Source organism: Hibiscus syriacus, unplaced genomic scaffold (assembly GCF_006381635.1).
Source record: "Hibiscus syriacus cultivar Baekdansim isolate YM2019G1 unplaced genomic scaffold, ASM638163v2 tig00112382_pilon, whole genome shotgun sequence".
Taxonomy (NCBI): domain Eukaryota; kingdom Viridiplantae; phylum Streptophyta; class Magnoliopsida; order Malvales; family Malvaceae; genus Hibiscus; species Hibiscus syriacus.
Genome location: NW_024063318.1, coordinates 793,859 through 809,257, shown reverse-complemented (window position 1 = coordinate 809,257; position 15,399 = coordinate 793,859). Strand labels below are relative to the sequence as shown.

At 36.1% G+C, this 15,399-nt stretch overlaps 1 non-coding gene across 1 annotated transcript; it reads right to left on the bottom strand.

Annotated features, from left to right (window-relative positions):
* Window positions 1-1,372: 1,372 nt before the first annotated feature.
* LOC120178805 lies at window positions 1,373-1,480 on the bottom strand. The gene has a single exon (XR_005521546.1). It is a non-coding gene; the product is annotated as a small nucleolar RNA R71 (small nucleolar RNA).
* Window positions 1,481-15,399: the final 13,919 nt, after the last annotated feature.

Below are 15,399 nucleotides of genomic sequence, written 5' to 3'. Positions count from 1 at the left end.
GTATGACTCGAGAGCTTGATTTTGATCTACTTAGGCATCCAACACAGACATGTATAATATTAATTGTTAGCATATTTCCTAACAATTATACTTAAACATTACTCAGTAGCACATATTATTATACTTTCCATAACAACCTTAGCTTATCTTTACATTTCTGGCTCAATAGTATCGATACCCTTACTATGGTATCAATACTACTATACTATGGTATTGATACCCTATTACAGTATCGATACCATTTTTGGATTCTATTTTGGAATGGTATCAATACCTTCCTTTTGGTATCGATGCTCCCCTTCGGTATTGATACTTATTGCATCAGTATATATACTACCCAACTAATTCATTCCATTTTAGCCTATAGTATCAGAACTGTTCTATCAGTACCGATACTATTACCCATATTTTCCATTTTTCAACCCGAAAAATACCTAAATTTGGTCAAATTTCCTCATGTTTACCCCCAACAATACTCTGTAACTCTTCTTTACTTATCCATACTAATTTTTCCTTCATTTAGATACTTAGAACATCTAGAATCATTCAAGATTGTTTGATTATAAGAATCACACCAAAATTTCTATTTTGTTTTTAAACTCATCCAATGCTTCTAATCTCTCATTTACCTCTTTGACAACTCAATTCTACCAATAAACATTAATAAACACTCATATATTAACATATAATTAAAAACACATTTTCTAAAATCTCCATTATCTCTTCTATCTCATAGTTTTAATCAAATAAAACCTTTCATTAAGCTAATATATCACTTAAGGTTACAAGAACTACCCATAATCAAAAGGAAAATTGATTTATTAAAGTTTACCTTTGGAGCTATGGAGGAGATCAAAACCCACGTGAGAAGAAGAATAATGGAAATAGCTTACTTTCCTATTTTTATTAAATCCCTAGAATTTAAATGGGTTTTAATTTCATTTCACTTAAAAATACCAAAATGTCGTTTTAATAATCTATCTCTTACACATTGGTCTTACTTAAGTTATTTATTATACTTTACCCTCTTATTCAATTTAGTCCTCCAAATTTTTAATTTTCTTTCAAATTAATCACTGGCCTACTATTTAGGCTATTACACCGATCTGTTTCAAAAGTTACAATCTATGGTCTAGTATGAAGGGTTCGTTGCTGAAGATTCTCAAGCTAATTTGCGATTAGTTATGGAAGTATGTGATTCATTTTTTAGCAAGGTGTTCCTAAGAAAGCACTGAAGCTGAAGCTAGTTCCTTATTTGCAGCGAGATAAAGCTAGTGCATGGTTGAACTTGTTTCCACCTGGTGCTATAACATCTTAGAATGAGCTGGCACAGAAATTCTTGTTGAAATTTAACCCGCCTAACATGAATTCCAAACTTCGAAAAAACTTTACTTATTTTAAGCAATTGGAAGAAGAAAGCTTGAATGAGGCATGAGAAAGATTTAAGGATATTCTGCGGAAGTGTCTGATGCATGTGTTTCCACATAGGACTCAAATGGATATGTTTTACAACTAGTTGAACATACACACTCGTATGGTAATTTATGCTTCAATAAACGAGGCTTTGTTAGATAAAACATATAATTAAGCTTGTGATATTCTAGAAATGATATTAACCAATGATTTACAATACTCGAATACGAGGAATGTGTCTGGTCGACGCTGTAACACCCTAATCTAGTCTGACCCAAAGATCCATGGATTACGATGTCACATGGGACCATTGAAATGCTCAATTTAAAAATTTCTTTCAAAACATTCATAACATCAAAACATTCATCATAGCATAATCAAAATCATATTTCAAGTTTATAAAATATATGAGAGTCTCCCAAAAAATATACAAAATACATCCATTGAGTTTAAACAAAAATAGAGTTATGACTCGAATAATACAAGGTCCATATAAAATACATGCCCTCTAAAATAGACTCAAGACATACTCTACAACGTCTAATCTGGAATATATTGATGTGATAGGCTTCTAGACGATCCTCTACTGACCTACGCATGAAAACACATTTCATATGATGAGCTCACAAGCTCAGTACCATGAAAATAACTATGCAATAATACAAGCATTCATTTCATAAACATAATAGTGTGCAAAGTCGTAAACATGAAAACGTACATAGAAAACATGAGATAGGCCAAGTGGTGTGGTCAGAGAAATTTACTTCCATCTCAGAAAACACGCTAGCCTATCTCGAATGTGATAGCTTCGAGGTAAGAATTAGTATTTACGTGCATCGGAACATATAGCCCTAGTCTACCTCTGATACCCGAGTGCTCAGGGTGAGGACTGAAATTTTCTTGCATTGGAAGCTCATATCCAAGACATATTCGAGCATAGGGTATGATATGGAATTTACATGTGTCGATGCGTATCAACATGATCTGGAATTTACATGCATCCATGCGCACCAAGTCAAACAATATTTGGATATTTCACAACAGAGTATGACCTTCATAATGCTAGAAAAACTCGAGTGTCCTAACCGTTTCTCGAGCATCATACAAAGGCAAATCATATGTCATCCCAACTTGCTTGATTTATAGGTGAGAATTTAGTTAACTTGTTCATTTTTTCTTGCATTGAATAATTGTAGCATATACGAACTCAAAACACCTAAACATGAATCCCCAAACTAAACGAACCAAATTACCCAAAAATCAACGATGGTACCAATATTGTGTCAATAGTATCGATACTGACCCTTGAGTATCGATACTCACTGAGTATTGATACCAAATTTAGCTTCGATGTTCTGAAAATATTTTAGTATCGATACTCCCATGAGTACAAATACCAAAAATGGCTTCGATATTTTCAAAACTGCCTCAACATCGATACTGACCCTCTGAGTATCGATACTGGACCCCGAGTATCGATGCCCTCGTAGGGAGTATCGATACTTCCCTTACAAAATAGCCAAATTTTTGCCTTTCACAAAAAAACAATAACAATATTGCTCTTCTAGTACTGATAGTGATGATATTGAGTACCCTATTCTGGGAAAAAATTTACATCAACTAATCATCCATTCACTCCTCTATAACTAACCAAGCTTATTAAAGACTTATTTGAGGTATTAGAGATCAAAAGGTATCAACTTTCATGCTTGCAAACAACAAATACATATTTCACCTTGAATTTACTATAACATGCTTTCATGAACTAAACATACCATTCATGCACATTAAATGACTTACATGTGGTATGGATAAGTTAAAATCGTGTTACCTTGATGCTAGCCTGTTGAAAATGTTCTTGAATCACTCAAGAGTGAGTTTCTCCTTACAGCTTGCCTTAGAGTTGTCACCCTTCTCTTGCACTAATTAAGACAAAGAATATGGGTTATCAACTCATGGGAGTTCTTGGATGAGGTTAGAAACATTTCAATAACTTAAAACTCACCCAAAAAATAGATTGAATCGTAAGGTTTCATAAAACCCTCTAAAACTTGTTTTTAAATAAGACACTCAAAATTTGAAAATGAGGGCTTAATTTGAAGCTTAGGAAGTGTAGGATGTTGTTCTTACCTTAGAAATCTCAAATAAGGCTTGAGTTTCTTAAAGTTTCTAGATTTAGCTTGAGTTGGAAGGGAAAACGATAAAGAATAAGAGACGAAGAAAATAAAGCAAGGTGAAGAAAAAGAGGTGAAGTTATCAGACGGTGATACCATCCTAATCAATGGGAATTAAGCCTTGGTTTTAAATTTTGGAATAATACCTTGTTAATCCTACCTCTTTCGGTTCAAAATCAAAGACACCCTTTTTAATACATATTGGCCTTATTCAAGGCCCAAATCAAATCCACTTGGCTTTAAAGCTTTATGGGTTAAGGGAAATTATTCCAATATCCAAATTGAATAAACTCAAACCTATTAACATGTATTTCGATGCGTTACAACTCTCCCCTCCTAAAAAGAAATTTTGTTCTTGAAATTTACCTTAATAGTAGAGGTGTGGATACTAAAGTTGCATGTCTTCCTTGGGTTCTCATCTCGCTTCCTCTATGCCATGGTTTCTCCACCGAACTTTCACTAACATTATTATTTTGTTTCTCAACTTCTTAATTTCTATGACAAGGATTCAAATCGGTTCTTCCTCGTAAGTCAGGTCTTGCCTCACCTCGACATGCTTAAGAGGAATAATATAGTGTGGATCGGACCGGTATCTCCTAAGCATAGAAATATGGAACACATTGTGGATGCGCTCGAGCTCTGGAGGTAACTCTAAAAAAATAAATCATTGGCCCAAATATCTATAGAATCTCATATGGTTCGATGAATTGTGGGTCATCTTACCCTTGCGTCCGAACTCAAGTACTTTTTTCCATGGGGAAACCTTGAGAAATACCTTGTCTCCTACTACAAAATATATATACTTGTACTTCATATCGACATAAGACCTTTGTTTGTCAGAAGCCTCCTTCAAACGACTCTGAATCAATTGAACTTTCTCTTTAGTTTCTCATATCAAGTTGAGACGTATAATTTTACCCTTACTGAGTTTCGTCCAACACAACAGAGTTCTACACTTGTGCCCATATAAGGCTTCATAAGGATCCATCTGAATACTTCCTTGATAATTGTTATTGTATATGAACTCCACCAAGGGAAAGTGATCCTTCTAACTGCCCCCAAGATCTAAAACGGTATATCTAAGAATATCCTTTAAGATCTGAATAACTTGCTCGGATTTTCCGTATGTCTGAGGATGAAAGACGGTTCTAAAATACAGTTTAGTACCCAACGTTCCATGTAAGGCTTTCCATAAGAGGTGAAGCATAACTCTTTGTCATATATGATTGAGATAGGAACTCCATACAACCTCATAATCTCATGGATATACAATTGTTCCAATCTCTCTAACATGAAGTTCATCCGAACTGGAAGAAAGTGAGTGGATTTGTTCAAACGATCCACTATTACCCAAACTGCATCATGCTTGAATCTTGTCATCGGTAGCCAGATTACAAAGTTCATAGTCACTCATTCCCACTTCCACTACGATATCTGAATTGACTGTAATAATCCTGAGGGAACCTAATGTCCTGCCTTAACTTATTGGCACACTAGGCACTTAGAAACAAACTCAAACACTTATATCTTTATGAACGGCCACCAATACAATGGTCAAAGCTCTTGGTACATCTGGTTGCTACCCAAATGAATGGAAAGGGGGCTACATTGTGCTTAATGTAGGATCTTGTCATGAACTTATTTTTTTGCTTGCATACATAAACTCCCTTAAAAATACAGTACACATCCATCGTACAACTCAAAACCTAGGGCCTCAACTCAGAGGACTTGCTCAACTTGGGCCTTTAATCGATCATTCAAACCTTACAACCTCTTAACCTCACCCACTAGCTCGAGATCAACTCTCAACTTGACTAACAGACAGCCCGAATCAGTCAAACTCAAACGCGCTAGCAAAGCTCACAACTCTACCACAGTCTTCCTGCTCAAGGCATCTGCAACAACATTCACTTTGCCCGGATGATAGTCGATAACACAATCATAGTCCTTTAGAAGTTCTACCCATCTAGGTTGCCTCAAGTTTAACTGCTTTTGAGTAAGAAGATATTTAAGGCTCTTATGATACGTAATGATGTGACACTTCTCCCCAAATAAGTAGTGTCTCCAAATCTTGAACGCAAAGACTACTATGGCAAGGTCTAAATTTTGGGTAGGATAGAGTTTGAATGGTTGAGACGCATAGGCCATAACTTTCCTTTCTTGCATCAGAACGCATCTCAAACCATTCAGTAATACATCACTAAACAAGGTGAACTTTTTACTTGATTCTGGTTATGTAAAAAATAGGGCTTACATGAGGATTTCTTTTAACCGATCAAAACTCTCTTGGCGCTTCTCTTTCTATACAATAGGAACTTTTTTCTAAAGTAGCTTGGTTAACTGTGTTGCAATCATGGAGAAACCCTTGATGAAATGGTGGTAGTACCTTGTTAGGCCTAAGAAACTGTGTACCTTGGTGATATTCTTAGGCGGTTCCCACACTAACACTGCTTTAATTTTTTGGGGATTTACTCAGATTCCATTGGCTACTACTACATAACCCATAAATACAATTTCAGTCAACCAAAATTTGCATTTTCCAAACTTGGCATATAATTGACGCTCTTTAAGCATCTGCAAAATGATACAGAGATTTTGATCATGCTCTTCCTCAGACCGATAGTACAGAATAATATCGTCGATGAAAGCCATCACAAACTAATCTAAGTAGGGATGGAAAACCCAGTTCATCAAAACCATGAATGTCATCTGGACATTTATGAGTCTGAACGACATCATAATAAACTCGTAAAGATCATACCTTGTCCTGAAAACTGGCAATGTTGGCATCCTTGACTTTCAATAGATAATACCCTGACCTCAAATATATCTTGGAAAACACACATGCACCCTTAAGTTGGTTGAAAAAATCATCAATCCAAGGGATAGAGTAGTGGTTCTCGCTATCCAACTTATTTAATTATCGATAGTGGATACACAATCTCATCGACCCATTTTTTTCTTGTCAAAGAGGATCGGTGCTCCCCAAGGTGAAACACTCGTTCAAATGAAACTCCTTTCAACAAACTCTTGAATCTGGCTCGTTAACTTTATCAACTCCATTGGTATTATACGATAGGGTACAATAGACACTAGAGCCGAACCTAACAAAACCTCTAGGATGAGTTCGACCTCACGGTTAGGTGGTAACTCGGTAACTCCTCTGGAAACACATCGAAGAACCCTCGTATAGTATGAATATTCTCAAGCGTCAGAATTGAGATTCTTATATCCACAACATGTGCCAAGAAGGTTTTGTACCTCTGACTCAATAATCTCTGAGCCTTGATTGTAGAAACAACTTTAGTAGTGCAACTCGATCTCTCACTGGTCATCACTACCTTGGTCCCATCATCTTTGAAGAGTTTAAGTTGTCTCGCCTTGCACATCAAACTTGTTTCATGCTCGGTAAGCCAATTTATGCCTAAGATCACATCGAACTCTCGAAAGGGTAGCTTTATTAAGTCGGCTAAGAATACATCTCCTTGAAGTTCTACGGGGCAACTGCGGTGTACCTTGTCAACCAAGACTTCTAATCCTAGGGACTAAACACTCTAACCCCTATTTCTAACTCCTCAACTAGAATATTTCTCTCTCGGACCAAATCGTAACAAACATAAGAGATGGAGGAACCTGAATCTACCAATGCAGTAATAGGAATAAAGAAAACTATGAATATACCTAAAATCACATCCGCAACATCACACTCCTCCTGAGCTCGGATGACATACTAATACGAGGCTACTCTGGGCTCTTATATGGTCTCAGATATAGCGGTACCCCTGCTATATTCCCCCAAAACGGCTCAACCACTTATGGAGGACTCTCGTCCTCGCTGAACAGATGGAATAGATATATAAAATGATACGGGGCAAAACTAAGCTCGAGGGCAGTCTTCAACAAAATGATCTAAAGACCCATAGCTAAAACAACCTCCAGTCACTCGATAATACTCTTCGTGATGCCTCCTACCACAAGTCGAGCACATCGAATGATTTGGTTCCTTCTTTGATCTAAGGGTGTTAGATTTGGAAGATAATGACTAGGGTCTTCTACGAATGCCAGATATACCCCCACGATTCAAACTATGAGTTACTCCCCTAAACGATCTTGATGATGGTCTCTTTGAACTCTAGGGCCCTTGGCCCTCTTCATTGATGACTAAGACTGTCTAGCTATCTCTGGAGCCCTCCTACTCTGACCCATTAAATCACTCGCCACACGAGCTTTCTTGTACAGAATCATCTCTATAGCTTTTTCCTATCAGGTCAACTCTACAAAGATGTTAAGAGGACCAACTTCTAGAGGAGTTTGAATATTCAAGTGTCATAAACATGTTACAATGGTGAGCCTCAGTCAAAACGAGCTCTGGTACATACTTACTCAACCTCAGAAACTTATTCTCATACTCTAGTATAGTCATGTCGCCCTACGTTAGTGCTAAAACAGGTCACGCAAATCGTCAGTGTAAGCCTCCACAATGCACTTCTCTTTGAACTCTGATAGGAAGTACTCCCAGGTGGGTCTCTGGCTCTATCGCTAGCTCTACTCCAACTTGCCCTCGAGAGTAAAGTGGAACTAATGAATAGTATATAGCATTTCCTGAAGCCACTGGTATATAGAGATGGGTTCGTTGTCTCCAAGTCCATAAAATTAGTCGTCCTATACCTACGGAACCTCTCGACAATAGACTCCTGAGGCGCCACAGTAAGATAAACTATGGGTACATGTGAGGGAAGTGTCTTATCAAACAGATTCAAAATAGCTATGTTGATCTGCCTAAGGGTCAAAGTCAAATCACGAAATAAGGTCGCCACATCGACTCCCACTCCCGTAAGCATCTCGTGCTCAGAGTCCTGGGCATACTAATCACCAAAATCCCCGGCAAGGGAGGTGCGACTTTCTTCCTAACCTTCATGACTATGAACGGTGTCGTTGACCATGATCTAAGTCTGTAATTAGAAAGGAAAGAGAAGTCACTATCGTCATTCTAAAAACTTAAGTATCCTTGACACTCTAGGGGTATATACTCATACATACGCTTACTAACTCTAACTCGTGGGTCTTAGGAACGACTAAATCTGAACGTTATGATACCACTAAATGTAACACCCTAATTCAATCTGACCCGAAGATCCATGGATTACGATGTCACACGGGACCACCGAAATGCTCAACCCAATTTTTTTCAAAAGGTTCATAACATCAAAACATTCATCATAGCATAAACAAAATTGTATTTCAAGTTTACATGAGAGTCTCCTAAAATACTTACAAAATACATCCATTAAGTTTAAACTAAAATAGAGTTATGAGTCTAATAATACAAGATCTACATAAAATACATGCCCTCTAAAATAGACTCAAGTCATACTTTTCAATGTTTGGTCTGGAATATACTGATGCGAGAGGCTCCTCAATGATCCTCTACTGGCTTACGCATGGAAACACATTCCATAAGCTAAGCTCACAAGCTTAGTGCCACAAAAATAACTATACAATACTACATTCATTCATTTCATAAATATATCATTGTGCAAAGTCATAAACATGCAAAAGTACTTAACAAACATGAGATAGGCCAACTAGTGTAGTCAGAGAAATTTACGTGCATCTTAGACAACATACTAGCCTATCTCAAACGTGATAGCTTCAGAGTAGGAATCGGAATTTACGTGCATCAAAACTCATAGCCCTGGTTTACCTTGGATACCCGAGAGGTCAGGGTCACGACTAGAATTTACGTGTGTCAGAAGCTCACATCTCGAACCTATTCGAGCATAGGGTATTATCCTGAATTTACGTACGTTGGATGTATATTGATACAATCTAGAATTTACATGCATTGGATGCGTACCAAGTCAAACAATATTAGTATATTTCATAGCTCAGGTGTCCTAATTGTTTCCCGAGCATTCTACAAATACAAATCATATGTCATCCTAACTTGCTTGATTTTATGTGAGAATTTAATTAACTTGATCATATTCTCTTGCTTTGAATACTTGTAGTATCTACGAACTCAAAACACGTAAGCCTGAACCCTCAAACTAAACGAACCGAATTCTCTAAAACTCAGTAATGGTACCGATATTGTGTCAACAGTATCGGTACTGACCCTTGGGTATCAATATTCACCTGAGTATTGATACCAAAATTAGCTTCGATATTCTGAAAAATACATTGGTATCGATACTTCTATGGAGAGTATCGATACCAAAAATAGCTTTGATGTTTTCAAATATGCCTCAGTATCGATACTGACCCTCTGAGTATCGATACTGACCCACTGAGTATCGATACTGAACCTCGAGTATCGATACCCCTGCAGGGAGTATCGATACTTCTCTTACAAAATAGCTATATTTTTTCTTTCACGAAGAACAGTATTGGTTTGTTCTTCTAATACCGATACTGATGAACTTGAGTGCCCTATTTTGGGCACAAATTTGTATTAAAATCTCACCCATTCACTCTCCTAAGACTAACCAAGCTTATTAAAGTCTTATTAGAGGTCTTAGAGATCAAAAGTTATCAATTTTCATGCTTGCAAATAACAAATATAGATTTCAACATGAATTTACTCTAGCATGATGTCATGAACTTAACATACCATTCATGCACATTAAATGACCTACATATTGTATGGACAAGTTAAATTTGGGTTACCTTGATGCTAGCTTGTTGAAAAACATTCTTGAATCACCTAAGAGTGAGTTTTCTTTCCCCTTGCCTTAGAGCTCTCACCATTCTCTTACACTAATTAAAACATGGAATGTGAGTTATCAACTCATGGAAGTTCTTGGGATGAGGTTAGAAACGTTTCTATAACTTAAAACTCACCCAAAAATAGATTGAATCCTAAGGTTCCATAAATCCCTCTAAAACTTGTTTTTGTATAAGACACTCAAACTATGCAAATGAGGGCTTAATTTAAAGTTTATGATGTGTCGGATATTGTTCTTACCTTATAATTCTCAAATGAAGCTTGAGTTTCTTAAAGTTTCTAGCTATAGCTTGACTTGGAAGGGAAAATGATGAAGAATAATAAAGGAAGAAGACAAAGCAAGGTGAAGAAAAAAGGTGAAGTTATCAGAAGGTGATATCATCCCAATTAATGGGAATTCAGCCTTGGTTTTAAAAATGGATCTAATTACCATGCTAATCATCCCTTCTTTGGTTCAAAATCAAAGACATCCTTTTTATTGGGTTCGTCCAAGGTCCAAATCAAATCCACTTTGCTCTAAAGCTTCATGGGTTAAGGGAAATTAATATAAGGTCAAAATAGAATAAACCCAAACCTCTTAACCTATATTCTGGTGTATTACAGATGTAACAGTAGATTATGAAGCTTTTAACTCTATGGCATTTCAAATTTTAGCATTGACGGATATGGTGAAGAAATTACAAAAAATAGGGGGAATGTACAAAGTCAAGGTTACATCTATCATTACTTGTTTGTATTGTGAAGATAATCTCAACTTTGATGAATGCCCTCATAATCCTGAGTCTATCTACTACGTGCATAATTATCAAAAGAATGACAATTTTTTTGGCAACAAATAAAATTTCTAACTTTTTGAACCATCCAAACTTATCTTGGAGTAGTTAAAATGTTGCTAATCCACAGTAACAACATTATTAGCCAAAAAATTACAATCAGTAACAACCATTGCAGCAGCCACAAGGACAACATCAAATTACACAGTCGCAACAAAGGCAAACTTATCGAGGACAGTCTTTAAAACAAACTTACACTCTATCATTTCTTGAAGCCTTGATGAAAGAGTATATGGTGAGTCAATTAGCATCGTTAAGGGCTTCGGATAATCAAATGGTTCAATTGGTTAATGCTCTAAATAATCATTTGTAAGGAACTCTACCCAGCGATACTGAAAATCCTAAGAAGTAAGGAAAAGAGCATTACAAGGCCATTACTACAAGGAGTGGAATTCATATTGGGTATCCTGTTGAAGAACCTATGAAGAATGATGAGGAGGTTACCAAGTATAGAAAGGGCAAAAGAATAGAAGTTGATCTAGATATGCTTGTGGTTCACGCCACAACACAAGATGTAGAACAGTGCAATAGTTTAGAATCATTGCCAACAACAATACCTACAAAATTTGATCTTATGTCAGCTTTAATACCGTAGTAACCACAACCAATGATGCCTCCACCATTTCCTCAATGCTTCAAAAAGATAAAGGAATATCAGCAATATAGAGCTTTCATTGATGCCCTTTCAACAATTAACAATCAACATTCCATTTATTGATGTTTTAGAGTAAAATCCAAACTACATTAAATTCATGAGGGAAGCCCTTTCAAAGAAGAGGTGACTCAGAGAATTTGAAACTACCGCTCTAACTGAATGATGTAGTGTTATGGCTATAAGTCAATTACCATCAATGCTTAAAGATACAGGGAGTTTTACTATTCATTACGATATTGGTGATAAATTTGTAGGCAAAGCTTTGTGCAATTTGGGTGCTAGCATCAATCTAATGCCATTGTCAGTTTTTAGAAAATTTGGAAGCGACGAAGCGTGACCTACTGCTATCATATTACAACTTATTGATCGTTCTACCGTGCATCTTAGTGGAATTATGGAAAATATGCTTGTGAGAGTAGAAAAGTTCATTTTTCCTACAACCTTCATCATCTTGGATTGTGAAGATGATAAAGATGTTCCTATCATCCTTGGCCACCCATTGCTTAGGATCGGCCGAGATTTAATTGATGTTGAAAATGAAGAACTCGTCATACATTTAAATGATGATCATATAATTGTTAATGTTTTAAATAATGTTTCTTATATGAATAATAGTGTTGAGTGCTTCTCACTTGATGTTATTGATATCTTTTCACATGAACATTGAGAAGAATGCTACAACAAATATATTGTTACTAGCGATGATGTGGTAATTAAAGATTTATTTGAACATGAGGACGACAGATGTTTTGGCAATCACATACAACATATTAAATCTTTAGAAATACCTGACCATATTATCCAAGATCTAAAGCTATATAATGGTGGACCACCTATGCTTGAGTTAAAGTCTCTACCCGAGCATTTAAAGTATACGTTCCTAGGAGAAAATGATACATTTTCATTCATTGTAGCATCCCAAATTACAGCCTTAGAGGAATATAAGCTGATTGTTGTGCTAAAATAGCATAGGAGAGTTATCGCCTATAGCATCACTGATATAAAGAGCATCAGTCCAGCATTTTATATGCACAAAATTCTTTTGTAAGTCACTAATAATGGTTTGATTGAGCACCAGAGAAAGCTAAATCCAATTTGGACGTTGGTATTATATATCTAATTTTGGACAATAATTGGGGCAACCCTGCTGATAACTCCATAAAAAAATTGTGCTTTGTGTCTTTTTACTTAAGTTATTGAGTTTCTAAAAGCCATTGAGTTGCATTTAGTTTCATTTAGGACATATGTGCATGTGGTAGATTAGTTTTGCCAGGGCAAAGTTTATTTGAATAATCTGATGCTGCTGAGGAGAAAGGTTGTTTGTTGGTTGTGATGATGCATGAAATGACTAAGGAAGAATTCATTTGCCGAGACAAATTAATTTGCTAGGGCATGTGGAACATAAGAAGATGACAGTGAGGAACAAATTGTCTTGCCAAGGTGAGTTTTATCTTGCAAGTTTGACGTAGTACAAGCCAAAATTATAGATGTCACTTGACCAGCTGTTAAATCTACCTCACTTGCAATCATGCCCTCATCAAGGAATTTGAAACCATTACCAGTTGTTGTTCTATTCACACAATGGGTATAAAACCGATGGTATTTAGGGAATTTCCAAGTATACTAAACCCTAGAAAATTCCACTATAAATACCCCATTAAATCTCTTAATAATAGGGTAATTTTTTGGGAGAGGAGAATATACCCTGAAAAGAGACTTGGAGTAATCAAGGACAGCATTTCACTTTTTCTATTATTCTCACTCGACCGTCCTTGGTTCCTTTATAGCCGGGCTTCACTGGAATGGCGGCAGGCCCTCGAGAGAGGTTGGTCGCTGGAGCAGCCATAATGGTGGTCTAAATGTCACGGAATAGCTCTATTTTGGAAGTTTTTCTTTTTTTCTTTATTTCCACATCGATTAAGTGGATGTAATTAAGGATAAATTTTTGGGATTATATTTACTGCACCATAAACTATTTTATTTGGTGTTGGATGATGCTTTGATGATACTTTATTTTATTGTTAATGAATGATGAATTTGTTTAAGCTAAGTGTTGTTTTGTTCACTGTTTTAAACTTTTGCCTTGACACTGTAAGAGCTTTTGAGAGATTGCCTTGTGTGACGGTAAAACATTCCTAGTCTATTGCCACAACAACAGTTTGACAAACTAAGGGATGTAGTTTACGCTAAGTAGAATTGTCGTAGCAAAAGTTCTAGGAACACTCTAGTACATCTTATCGGGCAGTATAGGCATAGCATACTAAACCATCCTAGATCTAGAATAATTTCTCGCCATATCAAATCCAACCCAAGTGCTCCGTTAGAAGTCTAATTGTATAAGGTTTTTGATATTATATTAAACTCAACATTTTTATTTTCTTTGACAACTTTTATTTTTTACGTTTGCATATCTTTATTGCCTCGACCAAACTTTTATGCTCATTTCACTTTATAATTTTCTCGCCTCGACAATATTTTTCAATCTATTCATTGGTTACTTTTCTTTTCAGACAAGAATCTTAGGACTAATTAGTGACACTTAGTTCTAGTTGTAGCAAACATCAAAAAATTCCCACCAATCCCTATGGAGATTATAAGTCACTCACTATTATATTACTTGCATTGATTGTGTATACTTGCATAAAATTGCATGCCACAACAAACACATTTACACGTGATCAAGTTTTTTGGCGCCTTTTTCTGCTAACCGATCAAGCATCTGATCAATGAAATGAAGGGGGAAGAGGTTAGGAAGGATATTATCAAATGGTTGGATGCTGGTATTATATATCTAATTTTGGACAACAATTGGGTCAGCCCTATGCAATGTGTTCCAAAGAAAGGCAACATTACTATGGTGACAAATGATAAAAGAATTTGTGCTGACAAGAACCACTAATGGTTGGAGGATATGTATGGACTATAGAAATCTCAACAAAACAATGAGAAAAATATCACTTCTCATTGGCATTTATAGATCAAATGTTAGATCTTCTAGCAGGCAAAGCTTCTTATTATTTTTTGGATTGGTATAGCGGTTATAACCAAATTGCTATAACACCATAGGACCAGGAGAAAACTACTTTCACATGATCGTATGGTACTTTTTCTTTTTGGAGAATACCATATGGGTTATGCAATGCTCTAGTGACATTTTAGCACTGTATGATGGCCATATTTTCTGATATGATTGAAGATTATCTAGAGCTTTTTATAGATGGTTTTTCTGTGTTTAGGCAAGATTTTGAGTAGTGTCACTACTAGAAAAAACCCCTTTAATGACGTGCATTGTGCGTCATCTATGGGTGCAGATGAAACACAAATTCGCGTCATTGAAGCCACCGACATAAATATCAGATGACGCGCAATTGTGTGTCATAAATCTATGACGTGCATTGAGCGTCATTGAAGCCCCCGTCATAAATGAAGATGACACACATTTGTGTGTCATAAATTTATGACACGCATGTATGACTTACATTGGTGTCATTGAAGCTCTCGTCATAAATGAAGATAACACACATTTGTATGAATTACATTCATGTGTCGTGATTGTATTTCATAAATTATATATATATATATATATATATATATATA